The 11,634-nt window shown below is 46.1% G+C and overlaps 1 protein-coding gene across 1 annotated transcript in view; it reads right to left on the bottom strand.

The window, feature by feature from the left end:
• The window catches only part of SH3PXD2A (SH3 and PX domains 2A), a 214,259-nt gene extending 205,846 nt beyond the window's left edge, over positions 1-8,413 (bottom strand). Inside the window, exon 1 of the mRNA XM_085307810.1 lies at positions 8,339-8,413. The gene's annotated coding sequence lies outside the window, so the exon portion shown is untranslated. The remainder of the gene's footprint in view (positions 1-8,338) is intronic.
• Between the last annotated feature and the right edge of the window lie 3,221 nt (positions 8,414-11,634).

The following is an 11,634-nucleotide window of genomic DNA, read 5'->3' on the forward strand; positions in this document are numbered from 1 at the left end:
TCAATGTCATGCTTCTGCAAGACCTTACAAGTGAATATAACATTTGATTTGTGAGAGAKAAGAAGAACGTTTCTTGGTGATGTGATTAAATATTTCAATACTACCCATTCTACACACAGGATAGGAACATCAAGGAAATAAGGACTTGTCTATACCTGGAAGAATATCACTATTATATGTATGAATACCCAGGCAGTGCAATGTTGTCAAACAAGCGCCCATCACTGATACCATGATGGGATCCAGGATCCCGGTCTTACGCAGTAGGGAAATGAAAGCAGGCACAACCCTGCGAAATGAAGCCTCCAGAGGTCCTAACCCTGTCGTGAGGTGAGGACAGCCAGGGATTCCTACCTCCCATCCACAGCCCCAAAGCCTCACTGCCCCTTTGTCCACAAAGTTAAAGATTTTTTGTGTGCTTTCCCTGTATTGTGATCTCTTTTGTGCATGAAGATACAGATGGTACTATGGGATGCTCGCAGAACAGTTGCTTACTTCTGACCCTTGGCTGCCCGCAGAGTAACTAAAAAACTTAACCCTGTAATAACAAAGTAGATTCCCTYGCCTCTACCAAGGGACATTCCTCCTGAACCCCCAACCCACACTCTGAGGAGCAGGCTGAGCCACCAAGCCACTTTCTAAGCCCACCCTATGCGCAGCCAGACCTGCAGATGGGGCAACCTGGAGAGCATTTTAACTTGGCACTGAGCTGCAAACTTTTTCCTAGAGCCACCATGCAGAAGATTCCTGCATTGTGGCATACAGGAAATACTCAAGGGTCATCTTTATGTCTCAACAGCACCCACCTGCAAAGGTTGTGTGTTGGCATAAGCTTGGTCCCTTCCACGACTGCAGGTAATTTGTGGTGTTCACTGAACATGGGCTCTAGCGTAGCTTGGCAGGCACTTTGCCATTTCCCCGCCATGGCCCTGATCATTGTTTTGTCTCTTTAGAAACAAACAGTGGAAACTGAACAGATTGTTTTGCCAAGCAAACATTTAAATAATGATGGAAATAAGAATTCCATTTATTCACTGAAGACAAAGATACTGCCCCCAAGGCAGCTGGTACTCTAAATGCATCAATCAATTGCTAGGAAGAAAAACTGCATTTAAATAGCCTTTAAATCAGCTAAGGCAATCATTTCTAACTCAATAACTACATTAGCTATTTCTTTTTCCAAGACTACCTTAGTTCCCTCAGCAAGTCCTGCTACTGGCAGGTTGGCCACTGGGTTCAGTTGATCCACTTTTATGAAGGAGTAGTTAGGGGTTCCTGCTATTAAGAGTCAAATATTTGTCTTTCAAGCACAGCTGCACTGTGGGCTCCAACACAGTTGCTGAAATGCAGGAGGCATGGTCAGCACTCACAACCAGCAATGCAGGGCTTCTCCTGGAAACCTGTTTTTCTGGATCACTAAAAAGGTGCTGGTTTCTTCACACCTATTTGGGACTAGCAGCAGTAGACAAATGGCCCATCTTTACTCAGAAGAAAGGATGTGCCRTATCTCCCTAAGGAGCCAGCACTGACCTTTCTGAATAGACATGTTGACAGAGCCACATTCTGATTTCCTCTGAATTTTCCCAGGCTTGATTCAGTTCCAATCCTGTTCTTAAGGAAGCTGTTTTCAAGTTCAATTGTAAATCCTAGCTGCTGGAGTAACTCCATCCCCACAGGCCCCATGACCATCAGGGACAGCTCTGAAGCCAAGATCTGGGTCTRAACCTTGTGGGTTAGACATAGAGCTGGGCACCTGGGCCAGAGGGCCATTTCACAGCAGCTCTCATTTTCCACAGCAAAGCCAAAATGCTGAGGCCAAGCACCCCACACCAAGGGAATGGGAACAGGACAGATGCAATTTTTGTGATGTAGATCCATCCAGGCCATGGCCAGCACAGCCCAGAGCAGAGGGAAGCATGCTTTGACTGCAGAGCCCAAATTCTCCACAGYGAATGCAGCCCAACAGAAATAAAGCCAGTAAGTAAAAATTTCCCTTTCCCTCCCTTTGCTTTACATCTCACTGCACGTGCATAACATCTTGATCCCATCCTCTTCCCTGCTGTCTCTCCCCACCTCCTCCCACGCCCTATTTGACTCCACCTTCTCCTCCAGCTCTTCTGCCTATTTCCATATGCCCCCTCATACGCACACACAACTCGCAGCAACACTCCCCAGGCTCGTCAGAGGCTGGGAATCTCTTTAACCCACCCCTCCCACACCGCAGCAGAGGCAAGCTGCATCACGCGTGCAGCCACAGCAGCAGCCCTCTCTTCCCTTCCCACAGTGCCAGCAGCTACGCGCTGGTGGGACCTGTGGAAGGGGTGACCCTCACATGTATGGAGCCGCCACCGCTGGCCCAACAGATTGAGGGTCAGAAGGCAGTTTGCAAACTCAGGAACACGCTTGCTACATCGCAGGTCTTAACAGTCATGCAGAACATAGGTAAGTGGCACATGTYTGAGCTTGTCAATTTGCCACTCCTACAGAGCTAAAAGCATGAACATTACAACACAAAATATCATAGGTTCTACAAAAGGGTCATTACTGAGATAGGCTCTAAATCTGTTAGACTATCTGGTAATCTAAATGGGCCTTAATAGGCAATTAACCCAAGTGAACTAATGGAGTCCATATAAGAAATGCCATTTAACTCCTGAATGAGATTGAGGTTTCCAGCAATGCATGTCACTGGTGCCTAGCATGGGTGCCCTTGCTGTGTGTGCGCGGTGGGGAGAACAGGGCTCCAAGCATGGCATCAACATGGTCCCACTGCACAGCAGGAACCCACCTCGCGAGCACCCAGCACCAACCCTGCTTTGTTCTGCCCCAAAAAGCCAGCATCCCAAAGCCACCAGGTCCCGTGTCAAATCACAGCAATCCTGTGAAATACGGAGTGCTCAGGCACGTGCCACACCAAACTGCAATGAGAGTGGGTGTTACAAAACTTGATGCCATTTTGGGAACAGAAAAAAAAAAGTGTTTATACAGAAGAGCACGTTACGGAAGAAGGATCAATAAGTGTTGTGCTGATGARCTCCAGTCTGAATAAGAAAAGCAGAGTTACAGATTGCAATTACTGTTTTATAGCACTGTTTTTGTTTAATGTGCTCTTCAGTGCTCAGTTACTCCATTACAACATTATAAACAATCAGGATGACCCTAGTAATAACAAATGAAGCTCTTGATGTTTTATCATCAGACTGGAAATAACTTACAGCACTTTCCACGCTCTAATAAAATTCTTGATATTCTTTACTTTATAGTGTTCTAATTGGCTGCTAGTGAGATCCTCTTTCTGTGCTACTTTGAAGAAAATCTGCTTACATCAGCAGACCGCATCTGGCAGATAATTTTTTGCTAACTGATACACAAAGTGAATGCTTGAATAGAGCTTTGTTTATTTGTCTTTTCAAAATTGTGACATTTCGGATGTCTACTTGTGGCCAGAACGTCTCTGTGGGTCATTGTGCTGAGAGCCTGCCTCCTGCCTACCTAACATTCCCGCCACCGCTCCAGCGGGGACGCCGCTCGCCTTTCTTGCATGGCCAGAAATGCAGCGTAGGATCACGGCGTGCCACTAAACCAGCTGCTGTGCTTTGCCTTGGAGGAAGCTGCGTTTCATTGCCGTGAGAAAGGATCCTTCTCAGCTCTGAATATGCAAACCCAGCAGCTCTCATGGGARCAACAGAGGTTAGATGTGTGAAAACAAAGTTTGGTCCCTCTGCCCAGACTCTGCTCCTGATCATACTCCGAGTCCAGGTACCTGGTGAAATCAGGCCAGAACATTTGGACTTACTGGACAAAAAGCAGAAGATAAGCTGCAAAGATTTTGATCTGGGCGTGGATACACTGCTTGCTAGTCTTCAAGAGMCAGTCGGATGAGCTCTAGCAAATCTAACTAGAGCAATTAAAGATGTTGCTGTCCAGCTGTCACCCTGTCCTTATGTGAGTGATGAACACACCACTGCTGAGATGGCAGGATGAAYATGCCTGTAACACTACTGCTTCACCTCACTCCAACCCATCACTGCTGGCAGCTTAAGCTAAGGCAGCAGTTTCTGCACTGAAGCATGSCTGCATTTGTCCCACCCACTCTGCTGGAAGGGTTTACTTGGCAGAACAGCAGTCAGGTGGGGTGATAATATCCATAAAAAGCACAAAGTGGTAGTGAGCAGCTGGCAGGGTAAGGTGGGCAAGAGGGGAGGAACCATCCTTCATATTTGCTAGCTGCAAATTCTGTTGCTGCTTCCCAGCCAAGCATGGCCACTTGGAGAGYGAGCTGGCTGCGCACTGCCTTACACCTCTAATTTCTTTTTACACGTAAGACCTAGCTGCAAATCTCCACCCTCCTAAAAAYCTCCAAAAGCACTTTCCAGATAGAAAAATTTGGACCTTACATCTGTAAGTGTCTTTTGCTTAATGCAAAAGCATTGCTGACCTGATCTATCCACTCAGGACWAGACTCTCTTCCCACCACCACCAAATCCACCAGCAATGCTGGGAGACCTTGGATGTGCCAAGGGAACATGCCACCAGCCTGCCGTGAGGGGCAGCTCTGGCCACAGACAGATGTTCACATCTGGCTGCAGAAGCCTCTCCCCAAGCAGACCTGGGGCTCAGCAAAAGAGGACAATACAACGGGTATGTGGGGGTGGTTGTCACCAACCAAAATGCAAGGAGGGACCTGGAACATTGTGCCCCCACATGCCACCTAAAAGCCAAGTACCCAGGTGCTGCATGCATGCAAGAGCAGCACTTAAAATATAACATTAGAAATGGCTTTGACATCACGCAGTGCTCAGGTGTGAATGTCTCTCCAGGGTGGAGGACAACAGATAATTGGACTTGACAAGTAATTTATCGCGCCACTTCATCTATGCAGAGTTAATTCAATACTCACAATCCTATTTACTGAAAAGCTGGCACCCATGTGTTCTGCTGCCACAATTTGACCCATGCTCACCAGCAGATGTGACTTGCTTGCACAATTAAATGATGCTGTTATGCCCTGATTTAATTTAAGCCCATATTTATAGATCCCCAGCCCTCATTCAAGCAGCAGAGGGCTGTCATTTGGCTTATTGCATTGGATTTTGTTTGTTGTATATCTCACACCACCGTGGGATGCAACCTGATCTGCAGCTCCAAAATCTCATRACATGTCCAGATTCACTGCTCCAATACTTACCTTGAAAACAGCCTGGCTGCCAATTCAAGTGTGTGCTGAAATAGCACCGCTGAACTTTTCCGGGATTTGAATCTTTGGGACAGAGCAGCCTCTTCCTATCAAATTCTTCAAGGTCCTACATGCAGTAAGTGTTTTTTTAAAAAAATACTAGTATCTAGTAATCCAGGGGGTCTCAAAACCACTGAGCCATTTCCCATGGACATTGCCATTTGGGGAAGGGTGGGCTCTTTTCTTAAAGAAATACAAAATTGTAACAGCAAAATTAATTATTTGTATTCCTCCTCCTTTACCCCTTAGCAGCCCCCCGGTTTCCCCATGAGTCCTATCACGTGTCACTGTCAACGTCAGGCATTGCAGCCCTGATTAAGTCATTACAAGCCAGCCCTGTTACTCCACTGCAAGTCGAAAGCAAAGCAAAACACWTGCGGGCACAGGAAGCCCTGAAGCGCAGCTCTGTCATGGACATGATGGGACAAGTGGGGCTGCCGGAGGCCTGCAAACTCCAGTCGTTTTGGATGTGAGTGGTGCTGTGATTTGGCTGAGTGTTACCCACTAGTGCTTACGTGGCTTTCTTCTAGAAGTGTCACAAAAGCAGAGCAGGGACTTGACCAAAGTACATCCATTATGTTACAATGCACCATGCTACTGTGCATGGCATCAGGGAACAAAACCCAGGTCCAATCAGACCGACAACATTATGGGGGGGAAGTTCAAGCTTCCACCAAAAATCTGGAGATTACAGGTCACCCCCCTTATCTGGAGGAAGGTAAGCAGGATCCAAGGAGACCACCTCAATCCTCAACAAGCACATAGCACCCCCAACACCTGGCACACATCCACAGCCAAGATCCAAGTTCAGACATATCCAGGGTTTGGRGAATGGGGGCTGGCACCTCCATACTGGTCTCCACTTTTTATTGTGAAATGTTCTCCTCTGGGCTTGCCACTGCAAGCATCACTCATGTGTTCAGGGAATCTTAACAAGAACTATTGTTCACACTACAAGATGTGGTCCAGCCTCAGTCCCCATTACAGGCCAGTCATAGTTCAGACGGCAAATATGGGGAATCCTCCACTCCTAAATCCTGAAACAGCTGCTTTACAACACCAGGCAGTTTTTCCAAAAAAATGCTATGAAGCTGTTGCAGCAGCCTGAAGCCAGGAGAGACTAGGAGCAGGTCCACCAGATATAGGGAGCTATTAACCAAGCATTAAGCATGGGCAACTGCAAACAGCTGGAGTGAGGTTTGTGGAGCTGTTATATGAGGTTAATTTATCCTTTCAGTGCCTGCTTACCCATGTGCTGGAGGTAACACAGCATTTGTCCTTAAGCAAGAATCACTACACATGAAGCCATAAGTAGTAAGTGCAAGGGTTTCCCAAAATGCCCTGACCTTTTATTTGTTTTTCCAATTCTCTTTGCAGGCTTCAAAATTAGAATTATAAATCCATATTGCAATTCAAGATCCAAAGCTTATTTTCTTTTCTTCACGTAGGAGATGTTCTGGTGGCATCAGGAGTTCAGAAAAAAAAATAATAGGAGGAGAGAGGAGGAAGGTGGGGGGGGGGGGGAAGAGCATCTCCAGGAGTCTAAAAGCACGTTATAGCAGCCTAAGCACACACGGACTTGTTTCCATTTTACAACTGGGAAACTGAGGCATGGAAAGCCACAGTGAGCTGCTCAGAGAGACATGAGGAGACATGGTGCAAACCCTGGCTGAAGACCTCAGTCTCACTGACTGTGAGCCTTGTGCCTCAAGAGCTAAAGAGGCTGGTGCAGAGYGCTGTCACTGTTCACGCAGCGGTGGCCCTGACAGAGATCCCTGGGAGGGAAAAGGGTTAAAGGAGGAAATTTTGTAACTTTCTTGTCGTATTTTCTCGTGGGGGGAGAAGCGTTGTGCGAGCGGGAGTTTTCCACTGGCGCTAGGCCCCCTTGCACTTATCAATGGGACCTTTCAGGACTCACTCCCTGATTGAGACATCATTTCCTGTCCAACACACTAACCCCATTGATAACTCCAAGCTTGATGGGAACTTTTCAAACCTACCAGGAAAGGCCAGGAGACCCAGAAGAACACATGCATGAAAACAGTACTAGGGCAAAAAGAAAAAGRAGAGAGAGAAAGAAATACTTCTGGCCACAATCCGCACCCTGACAACAAACATGTGGGATTACAGAGCTGGGCATCTTTAGCAGGTACATCAGGCACAGAGGAGCTGCTGCACGTAAGACATACTGCTCATACCAGTTGGACTGGCAGGCCTGGAGCTTCAGGCCAGKAAGAAGTGGAGAGAGACACAAGAGGAAGCTGAAGAACATCCCCTTTTTATCTTGAAGTCATATGGCAAACAAGAAACTCAGAACTCTCTATAGAAACAGTCCATTTTTTCCTCCAAAAAAACCTGGAAAGTCATAGCCTATATTCTTCAAAACTGTCTAGTGACTCCAGATATCCAAGTACTATAAAGTCGTGTAAAAGCAGAGCAGTGTTGAAACYAGGACTCTTCAAGGTACCTCGGACCAGGCACCCAAGGGAGGAACCAGTTTCTTGCTGATTTATCATGGCAAACAGGCTCCATGTCATTTCCCAGGACACAGCCCAGTCAGTTGTGCATGTCCTTGATACTGGCTGTGAGGACTCATTTGGTATTCTAGCCACAGACTGGCTTCAGCCACAAGCTGCAGCCCAAAACTGACATTTCCCCCAAAGTTCAGGAGTCTGTCAAACTACAGCTTTTAATTTTGCCTGTCAGCAGAGATTTTTACAACCCCAGACACTTACAGCCTGGCTGCCGACAAAGGTACACTGAACACAGGTATCACTGGATCTGGATTATGCTAAATAGGATATCAGTCAGAAAGCTCTCCCTAGCTATGCATATGCCTGGGAGCAGTACGCATTCTCAGTACATCTCAAGTATTTAAAATTAGAAACCATTCCTGAAAATGCCAGCTTTAAACATCTTTACGGTACAGATTACTTGCTGTGAGCACACCACCCACTTATCTTACACCCTGAAAGGACTGAGTCTGAAAAATTCCAAGATCATGATATGTAATAAATCAAACATGCACAAAATCTTACTTAAATGCACCATTATACCAGTTAGAAACATGACTAGAAATAATATTTTATTTAACAGACCTACCTGCAGGTCAAAGAACTTGCTGTATCTTCTGTAGATGATCTGGGAAGTCAAGTCAGACCATGTCACATTTATGATATAGACCTGTTCAGAGAAAAGAAGAGAGAGCACAAGTCAGCATGGGCCCCGAAACACAGGATATATTCAAAGGCACAACATTTAGAACAGGTAGATTTGGTGTCTCCCTGGCCTCTTCTACTCACAGTGAAGAATATAATCCCGGACACTGGATTAACCTTAATTAAAGCTGTTGCCCTGTCATGGCTTTTAGCAGAGCTTTCGGAAGAGAGCCCAGGGTTTTCTCCCACCAATCTCCACCGTCAACTCCTACTGATTTTGTAAAGCTTTAATTGAATAACAACACTTTTCCGGGCCCTTGGTAGCACTCTTGCTCTCTCCCCACAGCAGCATCACGAGCTGCTGATCTCCTGCCCCATACTCCAGCTTTCCCTGAAAGTGCCGATGCGACCTTGGCCCTTCTCAGGAGGCACGTGGCTCCAGTTCAACCAGGATATTCAAGGGAAACTCAGCTCCCCAGGCTTTGTGGGATGCAGCGGTGCAATGCAGACACACTCATGCACACATGTACACACGCTACAACAACTCAGCTCTACAGCACCTGAGTGTTACAGAGAGACATTCATAGTACTCAACACCTCTAGCATCCACCAGACTGGTGCCAAGCTGATGCAAAGCAGGTCGGCGAGGATGACACTGCTCTCTTCCAYTGGTGGAAACAGCAATGCATATCCAGAATGAGCCGAGGATCTCCCTTGTCCAGCCCTCATCTGCGCCCAGAAAAAATCATCTTACGGAAACATTGCTTTGCCAGAAGACATGTTAAAAAATGATTCAGACGCATACATGCATATATATGCACACACATACATTTTCTTTCCCTACTGCCTCCAAAACATTTTTAAAAAAAGGAAAAAATAGGTCAAATCCTGCTCTCAGATACACTGGCATCCAAGCCAAATGCTGGTCCTGTTGACACAACAGATGCACAAGACTTCAGCAAACATGGGACAGAGACATTGAGGGTGACCACTGTGGCTGACTGAGCAACTAAAGCGTAACAGAAATCACAGCTAGACCAACTCCTGAGTATTTAAAGCAATTTCCAGGTTTCCCACATGGAATGAGATAAGGCTCGGGCAGAGGAAATGGAAAAGCATCCCTTTTCCCTTGGCCCCRGTGCCACAGCAGGAGCTCATGCTTTCACAGTGGAGGCAGACAGGAAGCTCTCCATCTCCCGTGACAGTAGGTAGCGAAGCATCACCCTCTTCTCCTTCTTACCCAGGACATCAGGCCTTCTTCCAAAGTGACAATGCAGGGTAATTGCTTTTGCACTTTTAAAGTTAAGCAGTGTTGCCCAAAACTGCCCTGAAAGGATGCTGAAGAACAGGCTGAACAATACTTTTTCAAGAATCACTGAGGGATTTCCCCCCCTGCCCTTCTTTCCTCACAGGAGAGAGGTGACATCTGACACCGAGGAAAAAGAGATGTCCTGCAGCCTTACTTCCCTCTCAGCCCAGTTTTGGTGTTAGAGAAATGAACAGGCTGAGCACCCGTCATTACGGAGGTCCTTGGCCTCTTATAGGATGCTGAGGTGAGGGCTAAGATCCTGACTTTGACTCTGTTTCCATATCAAACCTATCCTCTGCTCCCAAYAGGTTGGTAAAGGAAAGGTTGGGTCTCAGACAAGCCAGGTTATTCAACTGTATCTCAGACTTCTCATGGAAAACCAAGTCATTTCACCTCCCTTCCTCAGTATTCACGCACACGGCCGTGGTAACAGCACTGCCCTGGCTCACARCAGGCTGATAAGAACGAATAGCACAAAGGTTTCAGGTCCCCTTTAAAGTCCTTCTCTGCACAGACAAGCCAGTGGGGTCAGGGCCTGGGAAGGAAGTYGCCTTTGCCAATTTTTAAGCCAGCCACACTACACTGAGGAATATTTTTCCATGTGTTTGTTGTGAAAAAAAGAAAAAAAAAAGTTTGTTGCTTCATTCTGGGCTAATTCACAACACAAATATTTCTACTCGCTCTCTATCCAACAGCTACTTTCAGATGGAAAACCCATTCGATTAAAAACAGATCATGACAGATGGGAGCTGACTGGGATCCAAAAGCAACTCCAGATACTGTACTTCTGGCCTGAGGTTCTCACAAGGGGACAAGATGAGGACAGGAGAAATGGTTTACAGGCAAATCAAGTTTATKGTTTTCTTCAGTCATGCAAAACTTCTCTCCAAAAGTTAAAAAACAAAACACACAGGTCACAGCCATCCAGGCCTTTTGAATTTCATGTCGTTTCAGGCTTCCCTACCTTTTTCTTCACGAAAACCATGCAGCTCCAAAATTTGCTAACAGTCTGCAAGCCCGCATGGGAATTAATTCTATTCTAAGAGCTCAGCACTTTTCAGAGGTACAGTAAGTCGTGCAATGCTCCTGTCACGTGCAGCTTGTTCTCTTCTTCCTCTTCTCTCCAAGGGTACCACAGTGCCAAGCAAATAGGTCGACTACTTTTATTTATTTATTTTTTAATAYGTGCATGCAGCTCTRTGTTTATATTATGGGAAGAGGCTCAGGAAAGTGTGCTTTTCCCTTGGAGCTAGAAATGAAGGGATCAGAGTGTTGCCCCACACAGGAGAAAAGGGACTCATTCGATGCAGGGACAGGATGTGAGAAYGGGTCTTGCTGCAGTCCCAGCTCCAAAATCCAGCCTCTGTGGGAAGGAAACCATCACCGACTTCAGTCAAGCTAGGATTYTGCTGCACATTTAAAACAGAAATTAAACCTTTCCGAGCTTCAGGTCTCTTCAAGTTCAGCAAATGTGGATTTGGGCAACATACAGCTGCCTTTACTTCTCTTCTATTTYATGGGTAGATTACAGCAGGAGTAAGACAAGCCTTTAATCATAACCCAGACTTCTGTTTAGTGAGAAATGCATGGACTTAAAACCTGCCTGCTGGGACACAGGTGCGAAATCTGAAATGGCTATTGATTTTCTTTGCTTGTTTGTGTAAATCAAACTGCTTCTGGAAAGCTACCATTTAAAATAGTGAGGAATAACCATTTGCTTGAACTCAGAAAAGATCTGTAAAATGCCATATTTTAAAAGCAAGGTCTAGAGGTTTCAAAAGCCTTGAATATCGCATTTCCCTTCCTTAGAGATCAGAGTTTGGTGATTATTCGATTCTGCTGCCATAGCTGGACCCATAACCTTTTCATGGGCAGCGAATATTACATCGGCTTACCTTGTCACTTCTTTGCTCAGATCTTTAAATGGGCGG

The sequence above is a fragment of the Rhea americana genome, unplaced genomic scaffold, assembly GCF_003343005.1.
Source record: "Rhea americana isolate MKP2758 unplaced genomic scaffold, rheAme1 scaffold_104, whole genome shotgun sequence".
NCBI classification, from domain to species: Eukaryota; Metazoa; Chordata; class Aves; order Rheiformes; family Rheidae; genus Rhea; species Rhea americana.